Below are 13,151 nucleotides of genomic sequence, written 5' to 3' on the forward strand. Positions count from 1 at the left end.
AAGGTATGGTTAATACAACTTTTAAACAGCAGTACAACTGTCACGAGTTGGAGGTCCCAGGAGAGACCACCGCGTCGTCAAGCAATAAACAAACGGAAATCAGATACAGACACACAAGAGTTTATTGCACAAACAAAAATCAGGGAAGGCAGCACAGACAAAACATGAGCTCTATGTACCGTCAGCACAGTGGGAGAAAACCCCCACTGCGTCACTGTCTAGTAATACTCAAGAGGGGAGTGACTAAGCAACTCCTGGTATTCACTAGAGCCCTAGATGGTAGGGTTAGACTTTGCAGCAGGAGGTTGCCAGGGTCCACTCTGGAGCGTGAACTAGACAGTGACAGCAGGAACGAATGGACAACAGGTACCAGAAGGTACCGACGGCACATAGGCAAACATAACAGACAGGCAAATACAAAACAGGGCAACTAATAACACAAGCAGAAATACATAGCAAGGAAACAGGAGTGACAATGAGCAGAGAAGGACTTGCTCCACCAGTGGTATACTGCGTGGCCTTGCGCATGCCACTCTGCTGCAAAGAAAGGTGCAGCAAGGGCTTGCAGAACACAGACATATGAATAAACACAAAGTAACTAAAACATAACTGGCAGAACAGATAACAGAAAGACCGGAAAGAGGACGGGAAAGAGGACGTCAAAGAGGACAGGAATGAACAAGTAGGAAACCCACAGACAGACATGGATCCCATGGGTCAGCAGCATGGGAGAGTGAGTACAAACACGAGCAGGACAAGACAACACACACCAGGAGAGCTGACACAGGACTGAGGAAACCTCAGCCTTATATACAGGTTCCATGGGTGCAGCAGATAGACCACACCCTTGGAGCAGACAGAGGATTAACTCCTAATAGGCACACAGGGGAGTTAACCCATAAAGAACCACAAATGACACACAGGAACGGAACTTCAGCGAGTAGCGCCGAACGAGCAAGGACGGAAGGTCACAGCCAGAGGTAACGACTGTGACACTCCCACCCCTCAAAGTCCCCCCTCTCCTCCCAAACAGAAAGGGGAAGAAGTGGGGCAACAACCCAAACAGAACCAGGCAAGGGGACAGAAATCAAAGGGGTGACGAGGTACAAGGGCAGGAACACACACGACGACCGCAACCAGCCCAACCCCTGAAAACCAGCCTACACGGAGGGTCCGCAGCCAGTACGCCAGGGGAAGATAGCCAGCCAACACGGCATACACGTCAAGTGAACCGCACCAAGAAGTTACCTCCCCCTCCACTCTCCCTCCGGAGAATGACATGTCTGCCAAGAACTGATTGGCTGACATGCAGACACCCCCTTCCGGAGGATTGGGACCAGGAACAGGAACCAGACAGGAATACAAAGAAAAATCTGAATCAAAGGGGTACAGAGGTACACAAGCAGAACACATAAGACGACCGCAGCCAGCACGCAGCCCCTAGCAAACAGCCTACACGGTAAACGCAGCCAGTTCGCCAAGAGGAATGCAGCCAGCCTACACGGCCACAAAAGTCACGGTGAACTGCAGTGTGCTAACACCTCCCCCTCCAATCTCCCTCCGGAGAATGGCATGTCTGCCAAGAACTGATTGGTCAAACATGCTGACACCCCCTTCCGGAGGCCAGGACCAGAAGCAGATACCTGCGCCCATAAAGGAAAACACGGCCGTAGGCAGAACTGCAAGCTAAAAGGCTACACCGGACGTCGCCCCTGGTAACCAGCATACACGGAAAACACCGCAGCCAGTACACCAAGGCAACCAAATCCGATACCTAAAGGCAGCATAAAGAGGGAAATACAGAATGCACACACACCACAGATAAGCAGAAAACAGAACAAAAAATAAACTCTGAAAGTTCACTTGTTCATTCTGTCACGAGTTGGAGGTCCCAGGAGAGACCACCGCGTCGTCAAGCAATAAACAAACGGAAATCAGATACAGACACACAAGAGTTTATTGCACAAACAAAAATCAGGGAAGGCAGCACAGACAAAACATGAGCTCTATGTACCGTCAGCACAGTGGGAGAAAACCCCCACTGCGTCACTGTCTAGTAATACTCAAGAGGGGCGTGACTAAGCAACTCCTGGTATTCACTAGAGCCCTAGATGGTAGGGTTAGACTTTGCAGCAGGAGGTTGCCAGGGTCCACTCTGGAGCGTGAACTAGACAGTGACAGCAGGAACGAATGGACAACAGGTACCAGAAGGTACCGACGGCACATAGGCAAACATAACAGACAGGCAAATACAAAACAGGGCAACTAATAACACAAGCAGAAATACATAGCAAGGAAACAGGAGTGACAATGAGCAGAGAAGGACTTGCTCCACCAGTGGTATACTGCGTGGCCTTGCGCATGCCACTCTGCTGCAAAGAAAGGTGCAGCAAGGGCTTGCAGAACACAGACATATGAATAAACACAAAGTAACTAAAACATAACTGGCAGAACAGATAACAGAAAGACCGGAAAGAGGACGGGAAAGAGGACGTCAAAGAGGACAGGAATGAACAAGTAGGAAACCCACAGAGCACAGACAGACAGACAGACAGACACAGATCCCATGGGTCAGCAGCATGGGAGAGTGAGTACAAACAAGAGCAGGACAAGACAACACACACCAGGAGAGCTGACACAGAACTGAGGAAACCTCAGCCTTATATACAGGTTCCATGGGTGCAGCAGAGAGACCACACCCTTGGAGCAGACAGAGGATTAACTCCTAATAGGCACACAGGGGAGTTAACCCATAAAGAACCACAAATGACACACAGGAACGGAACTTCAGCGAGTAGCGCCGAACGAGCAAGGACGGAAGGTCACAGCCAGAGATAACGACTGTGACAACAACATTGTCCACAATACATACAGGTGGACCAAATGAACTCATCTGGAGCGTACCTGTTTGGTGGAACCCCTGCAGTAATCCTACTGGATCTCAGTAGGTCTTGACTATCTGTTAGGACCTGACTCTCCCCACTGGGAGTTGCCAACCTAGTCATCCACTGCATTAGGAGATTTAGGTGGGGTCGAGGGTTCCTCTTCATTGTGAGCCGGTACTGGTTCTGTGGCAGGAGTTTCATCACCTGCAGCCTGGGAATTCTCCTCAGTGTTAGGCACGGCCCACCTGTCTTCACTGTCATTTCCATCGGGGAGAATAAAGTCTGAGGATGGGACAGAAGGAGGTGACTTGGGATCTTTAGACTGGCATGGCCGTAGCATATTCCTATGCAGAGTCCTTGAGGCAACCTCCTCATTTTCACTGCACTTTCCAACGCTCGCTCAACTTGCCTCTGGGCCGTTTTTATCGCACCAGCACTCGGTCACCAGGCTGCAACGGGACCTCCTGGATTAGAGGACGGTCAGTATGAGTTCTCTCTTGTAACCGCTGACCTGCTAACCGACAGTGTTCTTTCACCCATTAGGTTCCATTAGGTCTTCTAGTTGCTCTAAATTTAATTCAACGATTTCCTGGCCAGCTCTTCCGAACAGTAACATGTATGGGGTGTAGCCGGTGGTAGTGTGGACCTGATTATTGTAGGCCCATACCAATTCAGGCAGATAGTCCGGCCAGTGCTTCTTTTTGTCTTGCTCTAGCGTCCTCAGCATTTGAAGCAGCGTCCGGTTAAAACGTTCACAGGCCCCATTCCCTTGGGGATGATATGGGGTTGTCCTGTATTTTTCAATGCCATACAGTCGGTGTAGCTCCTCCATCACTTTCCCTTGAAAACACGCTCCTTAATCTGAGTGAATCAGCTTCGGACACCCGTAGACCCGGATGAAATCCTGAGAGACAGCCCAAGCTGCGTACTCAGCTGTCTGGTCCCGAGTTGGGGTGACCACCACAAACTTGGAGAAGTGATCAATCATGACCAGGCAATACTGTAGGCCTCTGGTTGATTGTCCCACGAGGAGATAGTCTATCATTAATACTTCCAGCAGTTCTTTGGTCTGTATGGCCTGTAGGAGCGCCCTATGTTCTGTGCTTTTAGTAAGTTCACACCGACACTGTCGGCAAACTTCCTCAACCGTGGCCTCCAGTCGCGGACAATATACATAACACTGCAGCCACTGGTAGGTCTTGGCTGGCCCAAAGTGAGCTCCAAATTCATGGGCTTCATTAGCTATCTACCGTGCCACGCTTCTGGGAATTACTATAAGCCACCTTGCCTCTAGATCAGCAGGCTGCTGCCACTTGCGGTACAAAACAGTTCCCTGAACCTCCACTCTGTCCCATTGATGTAAAATGCACTTTATTTCAGCATCTCGGTCAGTCCTTTTGTTTCTATTGGGTTTCCTTCGCTGGGTTACCCAGCCTTTCCTCTGCCGCAGTCCAACATCTTCACCTTGTATTCGGCCCCATTCTTCATTAGTTCTGCCTAATGCCTTGGGTAGAGCACGGACCTCCCCACTTGTCTGCGTCGCAACTGCTGGGAGTGTGAACTTGCGGAAGTTTGGTGTTTCATCCTCTTATTTTTGTTTATCGAGGTCCCCTACTGGAGTTTCAAAAGTAACCCCCGAGAGACCATCGGCATTAGGCCTCATGCACACGAACGTGCCGTTTTTGCGGTCCGCAAACCGCGGATCTGCAAAAAACGGAAGCCGCCCGTGTGCCTTCCGCAATTTGCGGAACGGAACGGGCGGCCCATTGTAGAAATTTCTATTCTTGTCCGCAAAACGGACAAGAATAGGACATGCTCTATTTTTTTTGCGGCGCCTCGGAACGGAGCAACGGATGCAAACAGCACACAGAGTGCTGTCCACATCTTTTGCGGCCCCATTGAAGTGAATGGGTCCGCATCTGACCCACCAAAACGGCGGCTCGGATGCGGACCCGAAAAACGGTTGTGTGCATGAGGCCTTAGTGTTCTCCATAGCGGAACGGTAGCGAATCGAGAAATCATACTTTGCAAGGCGAGCTGCCCAACGTTGCTCCAGGGCTCCCAGCTTGACAGTGTCCAGATGAGCCAGGGGGTTGTTGATCTTAGCCCCTGTCAGATATCCCGCAAACTTTTCAGTCATGGCCCATACCAGGGCAAGGAGTTCCAGACGAAAGGAGCTGTAGTTATGGGGTTTCGCTCTGTATCTCGCAGGGACCTACTGGCATAGGCGATAACTCTTTCGTGTCCATCTTGTACCTGCGACAGGACTGCCCCGAGTCCGTAGAGACTGCCATCAGTAGATAAGAGGAATGGTTTGTCGAAGTCGGCATAAGCCAAGATCGGGGCTGATGTCAGGGCTTCTTTCAGGGCCTGGAAGGCCTCCTCCTGCTTCTGTCCCCAGGGAATACTTTGACCCTTGGGTCTCCCAGCCGTTCCTCTCAACAACTCATTCAGAGGGCCCGCTATGTTTGTGTAGTCTTTGATGAACCGCCGGTAGTACCCGGTCAGTCCAAGGAAGGCCTTCAACTCCCGCAGCGTCCTGGGCACTAGCCATTGTCGTATTGCAGCCACTGTCATGCAATAGGGAGTGGGGAAGAGGAAGTGCACCCACTAGCTGCCACCCACGCCTCTGTCCCTGCCTACCTACACTACCCGTCCTAGGTGACAGGGCGTAACTGGGCAACGGTCCCTGACCTCTATAATTGCAGAGAGGCAGAGCGGACAGAGACAGAATATAGCCAGGCAGAGGCAGTAGGAGGGAACCCTGCAGATGGATGCGAAGTCACGCAAAGTGTCAGGAGCAATACTGAAATGCCAGAGATCAACACTAACGTAGGCGACCAGGGGTAACAAGGACGGTAAACAAACACGCCTAGGGTCAAACCAGGATGTCACGTCAGTACACAAGGAACAGCAAGGACGGGTCAGAGTACAAGCCGAGGGTCAAAACTGGAGGTAATGTCAGTACACAAGGAATAGCAAGGACGGGTCAGAGTACAAGCCGAGGGTCAAACCTGGAGGTCACGTCAGTACACTAGGGCAGGCGAGGTCGGGTCAGGAACAAAAGCCAAGGGTCAAAAGCCAGAGTAGCAGAAGCACAGAGTAATAGCAGTTAGGCACAGGACCAAAATCGCAGGCAACCTGTGGCCAGCGGGCTGCCTGTATAAATAGTGAAAGGCTAAGGTCATGTGACGTAGCCAGCGTCACATGACCCGCTCAGACACAGAAGCCGAGCACCGAGTGGCCAGCTCGGTGCTCAGCCTGATACTGTTGCCAGGGGAACGGAGGACGCCGACCGCACAGACAGCAGGAGTGCAGTCGGGTCCGCTCCGCCCCCTGTTACCTGGGAGACGGGGACGCAGCATGTGTCGCTGCTCAGGGAGAGAGGCAGGACGCCGGCAGCGAAGCGCAGGAAGATTGCGTCGCCGGCGCCCTGTGACAGCCACTTTGTCCTGGGACGGCAGCACGCCATCTTGGGACACCGTATGGCCTAAGTACTCGATCTCCCTTTTAAAGAGATTACACTTCTTTGGCTTTACCTTCAGGCCATGGGATCGCACTCGCTCGAGTACCTGCCCTAGTCGATTCAGGTGTTCTTGAAAAGTAGCAGAGTACACAATAATATTGTCCAGGTATATAAGAGTGGCTTCAAAAGGTCTCCCAGGCATCTCTCCATCAGCCGCTGGAAGGTGCCGGGAGCATTAGACAGCCCAAATGGCATCCTGTTGAATTCAAATAGTCCCATTGGGAGTATGAACGCTGTCTTTGCCTTGTCCTGCTCTGCCACTGGTACCTGCCAGTACCCACTTGCTAGATCCAGGGTGGAGAAGTATTTTGCCTGTCCTAGACCCGTCAGAGACTCCTCGATGCGAGGCAGAGGGTATGAGTCTCGCGCGGTGCACGCATTCAACCGCAGGTAATCCACACAAAATCGAATACTGCCGTCCTTCTTGACAAGCACTACTGGGGCTGCCCAAGGGCTCTGGCTACCCCGCACCACTCCGGAATCTATCAACTTTTTTTTTAACAACGTCTTCACTTCCTGGTACAAGTTGGGCAGAATCTGCCGATATCTCTCCCGAATTGGAGGAGTGTCCCCTGTCGGTATCTCATACAGTACAGACCAAAAGTTTGGACACACCTTCTCATTCAAAGAGTTTTCTTTATTTTCATGACTATGAAAATTGTAGATTCACACTGAAGGCATCAAAACTATGAATTAACACATGTGGAATTATATACATAACAAACAAGTGTGAAACAACTGAAAATATGTCATATTCTAGGTTCTTCAAAGTAGCCACCTTTTGCTTTGATTACTGCTTTGCACACTCGTGGCATTCTCTTGATGAGCTTCAAAATGTAGTCCCCTGAAATGGTTTTCACTTCACAGGTGTGCCCTGTCAGGTTTAATAAGTGGGATTTCTTGCCTTATAAATGGGGTTGGGACCATCAGTTGCGTTGAGGAGAAGTCAGGTGGATACACAGCTGATAGTCCTACTGAATAGACTGTTAGAATTTGTATTATGGCAAGAAAAAAGCAGCTAAGTAAAGAAAAACGAGTGGCCATCATTACTTTAAGAAATGAAGGTCGGTCAGTCAGCCGAAAAATTGGGAAAACTTTGAAAGTAAGGGCTATTTGACCATGAAGGAGAGTGATGGGGTGCTGCGCCAGATGACCTGGCCTCCACAGTCACCGGACCTGAACCCAATCGAGATGGTTTGGGGTGAGCTGGACCGCAGAGTGAAGGCAAAAGGGCCAACAAGTGCTAAGCATCTCTGGGAACTCCTTCAAGACTGTTGGAAGACCATTTCAGGGGACTACCTCTTGAAGCTCATCAAGAGAATGCCAAGAGTGTGCAAAGCAGTAATCAAAGCAAAAGGTGGCTACTTTGAAGAACCTAGAATATGACATATTTTCAGTTGTTTCACACTTGTTTGTTATGTATATAATTCCACATGTGTTAATTCATAGTTTTGATGCCTTCAGTGTAAATCTACAATTTTCATAGTCATGAAAATAAAGAAAACTCTTTGAATGAGAAGGTGTGTCCAAAGTTTTGGTCTGTACTGTACGTGATAGCATCTGTGCAGCCAAAGTCATCGGCGTAGCTCACAAGCGGTCTGAACTGAGAGCCTTCACATCTATCTCCATTTGGTCCAAAATGGTTCTGTCATGCCCCACTCTGACGATGTGCGGAGGTCGGCCAGAATAGCAGCACGAGTTTAGTATTTGTTTTTGTGCTGTGCTGGATCCGCCTCTCATCAGATGCACTGGGTGGAGTCATTAGTTTAAATGGTCTTCAGCTAAGTGCTCTGAGCGGATTATACTGATCATTTTGGCCTGGGCAGTTTGGAGGGAAGGTTGGCTGTCAGTTCCTGCTCTCAAGAGATAAGTGTCATTTCTAGTTTGGTTGTTGGTGTCATCTTTCCCATCCAGGTTCTGTGCGAGCAGGCTGCTCCTATCTCCCCACTTCACCATCTCAGGGAGTTCAGGGTTTTGTCAGTCCAGGCTGGAGGACACAGCACACCTACCTTCAAGGTCTGCCTGTGGGCTGATCAGTGCAGGGAAAGAGGTCAGGGATAAACTAGGAGGTGACCCTTCCCCTGTCTCTCGTCCAGAGCCTGGTTGGTGTGTTATCTTTTATACTGTGCACGTCCGCCGTGACATTATAATCCGCCATACTGTGACTGCCATTGCTCAGCGTTTATGTGATGGCGTCAATTGATGCACTGGTTGACCGCATGCAGGGTTTGTCCCTGGAGGTTGCGGATCTGCGTAGTATGGTCACACAGTGTCAGAGGGTGTTGGCTTCAGGTACAGGTCAAATTGTTGGGGAGCCTAAAGTCGCTCTTCCTGAGAAATTTGCAGGGGGTACTGATGATTTTTTCCGTTTCAAAGAGTCATGTAATTTGTACTTTCGATTGTGCCCATTTTCTTAAGGTAATGAGGATCAGAGGGTGGGTATCGTCATGTCTTTGCTTAAAGGGGGTGCGCAATCCTGGGCTTTTTCTCTGCCGTCCGGGTCTCTGGCCCTCCGGTCGGTGGAGGAATTTTTTAAAGCCCTGGGATTGATTTACGATAACCCAGATCGAGTTTCGATGGCAGAATCAAAATTACGTAACTTACTACAGGGTAAACATACTGCTGAGGTTTACTGCACAGAGTTTAGGAGGTGGGCTACTGAGTCGGGGTGGAATGACCCCGCGTTACGTAGTCAGTTTTGTCAGGGGTTATCTGAAAGGCTGAAAGATGCTCTGGCTTTTCATGAATACCCAGATACTTTGGAGAACGCAATGTCTTTGGCTATACGTTTGGATAGACGTATCAGAGAGAGGTGTAAGGGTTCCTCCGTGCAGGGGATTCCTCCCGCGTGTGGTTTTGTTTCACTAGCTGCCCAAGGTGATATTGCTTGTTACTCTAGGGTAGGGGAGGAACCCATGTAGTTAGGTCAGATATCTTGCCATTCGGATAGTAGAGACTTTCGTAAAGTGCACAATCTATGTTTCTATTGTGGGAAGAGGGGTCATTTTGTTTTTTCTTGCCCGTATATTGAACCACAGGAGGAAGAGATAAAGAAAAAAGAGAAGAAAAAAAAAAACTCCCTTCACACTTGGTAGTATGAATGGTGTGGTGGAGCAGACTGGTATGCAAGTTCCCTGCAGTTCCCGTTTTCTCCTTTCAGCTATGGTGGCGCTAGAGTCTAGAAATGTGTTTGTTGATGTTTTTCTTGATTGTGGTGCTGGGGTAAATTTAATTGACTTTCTGTTTCTTGAGGGTCTGGGACTAAGTACTTGCATGTTAGAGAACGAGATTTGTGTTTTTGCTATTGATTCTTCCCCTCTTTCTCAAGGGAGCCTTACTCACGTTGTTCATGGTATTCATTTAAGGGTGGGTGATTCACATGCTGAGATTACTTCCTGTTTCGTCATGAAGGATTTGCCAGCTCCAATAGTTTTGGAGTTGCCATGGTTGTCTAGACATAACCCAATTATAGACTGGCAAGCGAGACAAATCATTGGTTGGAGCAAGTTTTGTTCGGATAATTGTCTTGTCACATCTATTTCTGAAGTGTCCGTTACGGCCTTGCCTCAGTATCTCTCAGATTTTTTGGACGTCTTTTCGGAGGGTGGGGCTCAGGAATTGCCCCCTCATCGTGACTATGATTATCCAGTGAATCTCATTCCGGGGGCTAAGTTGCCTAAGTCTTGGCTCTACAACCTCTCTCAACCCGAGAGAGAGGTCATGCGAAAGTATGTCACCGAGAGTTTGGCAAAGGGTCATATTAGACCATCTAAGTCTCCCGTGGCTGTAGGTTTGTTCTTCGTGAAGAAGAAAGATGGATCACTGAGACCGTGTTTGGATTTCCGGGAGCTGAACCGTATTACAGTCCGGGATCCCTATCCCCTGCCTTTGATCTCTGATCTTTTTGATCAGATTGTGGGAGCCAAGGTGTTCTCCAAGTTGGATTTGAGAGGAGCATACAATCTGATCAGGATCAAGGAGGGGATGAGTGGAAAACGGCCTTCAATACGCACGAGGGTCATTTTGAGAACTTGGTAATGCCTTTTGGGTTGACGAATGCGCCAGCGGTATTTCAGCGATTCGTCAATGATATTTTTCATCACTTGGTGGGGAGGTTCGTAGTAGTCTACCTAGATGACATTTTAATTTATTCTCCTGATCTGAAGACCCATCAGGATCATGTGAGACAGGTTTTGACGATCCTTCGAGAGAATAAGTTATATGCCAAATTGGAGAAATGTTTGTTTGCGGTGCAAGAGCTTCCATTCTTGGGATACATGCTTTCTGATTCCGGTTTTCGTATGGACCCCGAAAAGGTCCGGGCAGTTCTGGAGTGGGACCGACCGGAGAATCAGAAAGCTTTGATGCGGTTTTTGGGGTTTACGAATTATTATAGAAAATGTATTTCGAATTATTCCACGCTAGTCAAACCTCTTACTGATATGACCAAGAAGGGCGCTGATGTCTCTGTCTGGTCGGATGAGGCATTGCAGGCCTTTTCGGCTATTAAGGAGCGTTTTGCGAATGCTCCCATTCTGGTGCAGCCGGATGTATCTCAGCCATTCGTGGTCGAGGTTGATGCATCAGAGGTGGGGGTTGGGGCGGTGCTTTCGCAGGGTCCTTCTCCTGGCAAGTGGGTCCCGTGTGCCTTCTTCTCCAGGAAGCTCTCGGTTGCCGAGAGGAATTAGGATGTTGGAGATAGGGAGTTGTTGGCTATCAAGTTGGCCTTTGAAGAATGGTGTCACTGGTTAGAGGGGGCTTCTCACCCCGTTACTGTGTATACAGACCATAAGAATTTGGCTTACCTGCAATCTACCAAGCGTCTGAACCCTAGACAGGCCAGATGGTCATTGTTTTTTTACCAGGTTCAATTTCGTGGTTACCTTTCGCCCAGGGGTCAAGAACGTCAAGGCAGATGCCTTGTCTCGCAGCTTCCCTGGGGGAGGTGATTCAGAAGATCCAGCGCCGATTTTGGCCGATGGAGTGGTGGTCTCCGCTCTGTACCCTGAATTAGAGATGGAGGTATTGGGAGCTCAGGAGGGGGCTCCTGGTTCGTGTCCCCAGGGAGGTTGCTTGTTCCTGAGGGCCTACGATACAAGGTGTTCAAGGAACATCACGATACTGTTCTCGCTGGACATCCTGGTGGTAAATCCACCTGTGACCTGGTGTCCCGGAGGTTCTGGTGGCCAGGGTTGCGTAAGAGTATTGAGAATTACGTGACAGCTTGTGAAACTTGCGCTCGGTCAAAGGTTGCTCATACTCGACCGCCTGGTTCACTTCTTCCTTTGTCTATTCCATCTCGTCCTTGGACGCATTTGTCCATGGACTTTATTACGGACCTGCCGAGTTCCTCCAGGAGAACAGTGATCTTGGTGGTAGTCGACAGTTTCAGTAAAATGGCTCACTTTATACCACTAACAAGTCTGCCTAACGCTAAGACTCTTGCGCAGATTTTTGTGGATAATATTGTGAAATTGCAACGGTATTCCTTCGGATGTTGTCTCTGATAGGGGCACGCAGTTTGTCTCCAGATTTTGGAGGGCGTTCTGCTCTCGACTTGGCATTCAACTTTCTTTCTCGTCGGCTTTTCATCCACAGTCGAATGGTCAGACGGAGCGTACAAATCAAAACCTGGAGACCTACTTGAGGTGCTTTGTGGCTGATAATCAGGAGGACTGGTCCTCATTCTTGTCCTTAGCAGAATTTGCATTGAATAACCGTAGGCAGGAGTCCAAGGGTAAGTCGCCATTTTTTGGCGCATACGGTTTCCATCCTCAGTTTGGTACCTTTTCTGGGTCTGGTTCCTCCGGTATGCCAGAGGAGGAGAGATTCTCTTCTGCCTTGTCCTCTATCTGGCGGAGGATTCAAGGGAATTTGGAGAGGATGGGTGAGAGATATAAACGAATGGCTGACAGGAGACGTGTGACTGGTCCGGACCTGTGTGTGGGTGATCTGGTGTGGTTGTCCACTAAGAATATCAAGTTGAGAGTGCCATCTTGGAAACTGGGTCCAAGATTTGTTGGTCCGTATAAAATTTCTGCGGTGATCAATCCTGTGGCGTTTCGACTGGATCTGCCGCAGACTTGGAGGATCCATGATGTCTTTCACAAGTCTTTACTAAAAAAATATGTTAAACCGGTGGTACCATCGCCATTGCCTCCTCCTCCTGTTCTAGTCAAGGGAAACCTGGAGTTCGAGATCTCCAGGATTCTCGACTCGAGAGTTCTGCGGGGTTCCCTCCAGTACCTGGTGCATTGGAGGGGATACGGTCCTGAGGAGAGGATGTGGGTTCCGGCGTCAGATGTCAATACCAGCCGACTGGTGAGGGCCTTTCATAGGTCCCATCCGGATAAGGTTGGTCCAGGATGTCCGGAGGTCACCCGTAGAAGGGGGGGTACTGTCATGCCCCACTCTGACGATGTGCGGAGGTCGGCCAGGATAGCAGCACGAGTTTAGTATTTGTTTTGGTGCCGTGCTGGATCCGCCTCTCATCAGATGCACTGGGTGGAGTCATTAGTTTAAATGGTCTCCAGCTAAGTGCTCTGAGCGGATTATACTGATCATTTTGGCCTGGGAAGTTTGGAGGGAAGGTTGGCTGTCAGTTCCTGCTCTCAAGAGATAAGTGTCATTTCTAGTTTGGTTGTTGGTGTTATCTTTCTCATCCAGGTTCTGTGCGAGCAGGCTGCTCCTATCTCTCCACTTCACCATCTCAGGGAGTTCAGGGTTTTGTCAGTCCAGGC

The sequence above is a fragment of the Bufo bufo genome, chromosome 6, assembly GCF_905171765.1.
Source record: "Bufo bufo chromosome 6, aBufBuf1.1, whole genome shotgun sequence".
Taxonomy (NCBI): Eukaryota; Metazoa; Chordata; class Amphibia; order Anura; family Bufonidae; genus Bufo; species Bufo bufo.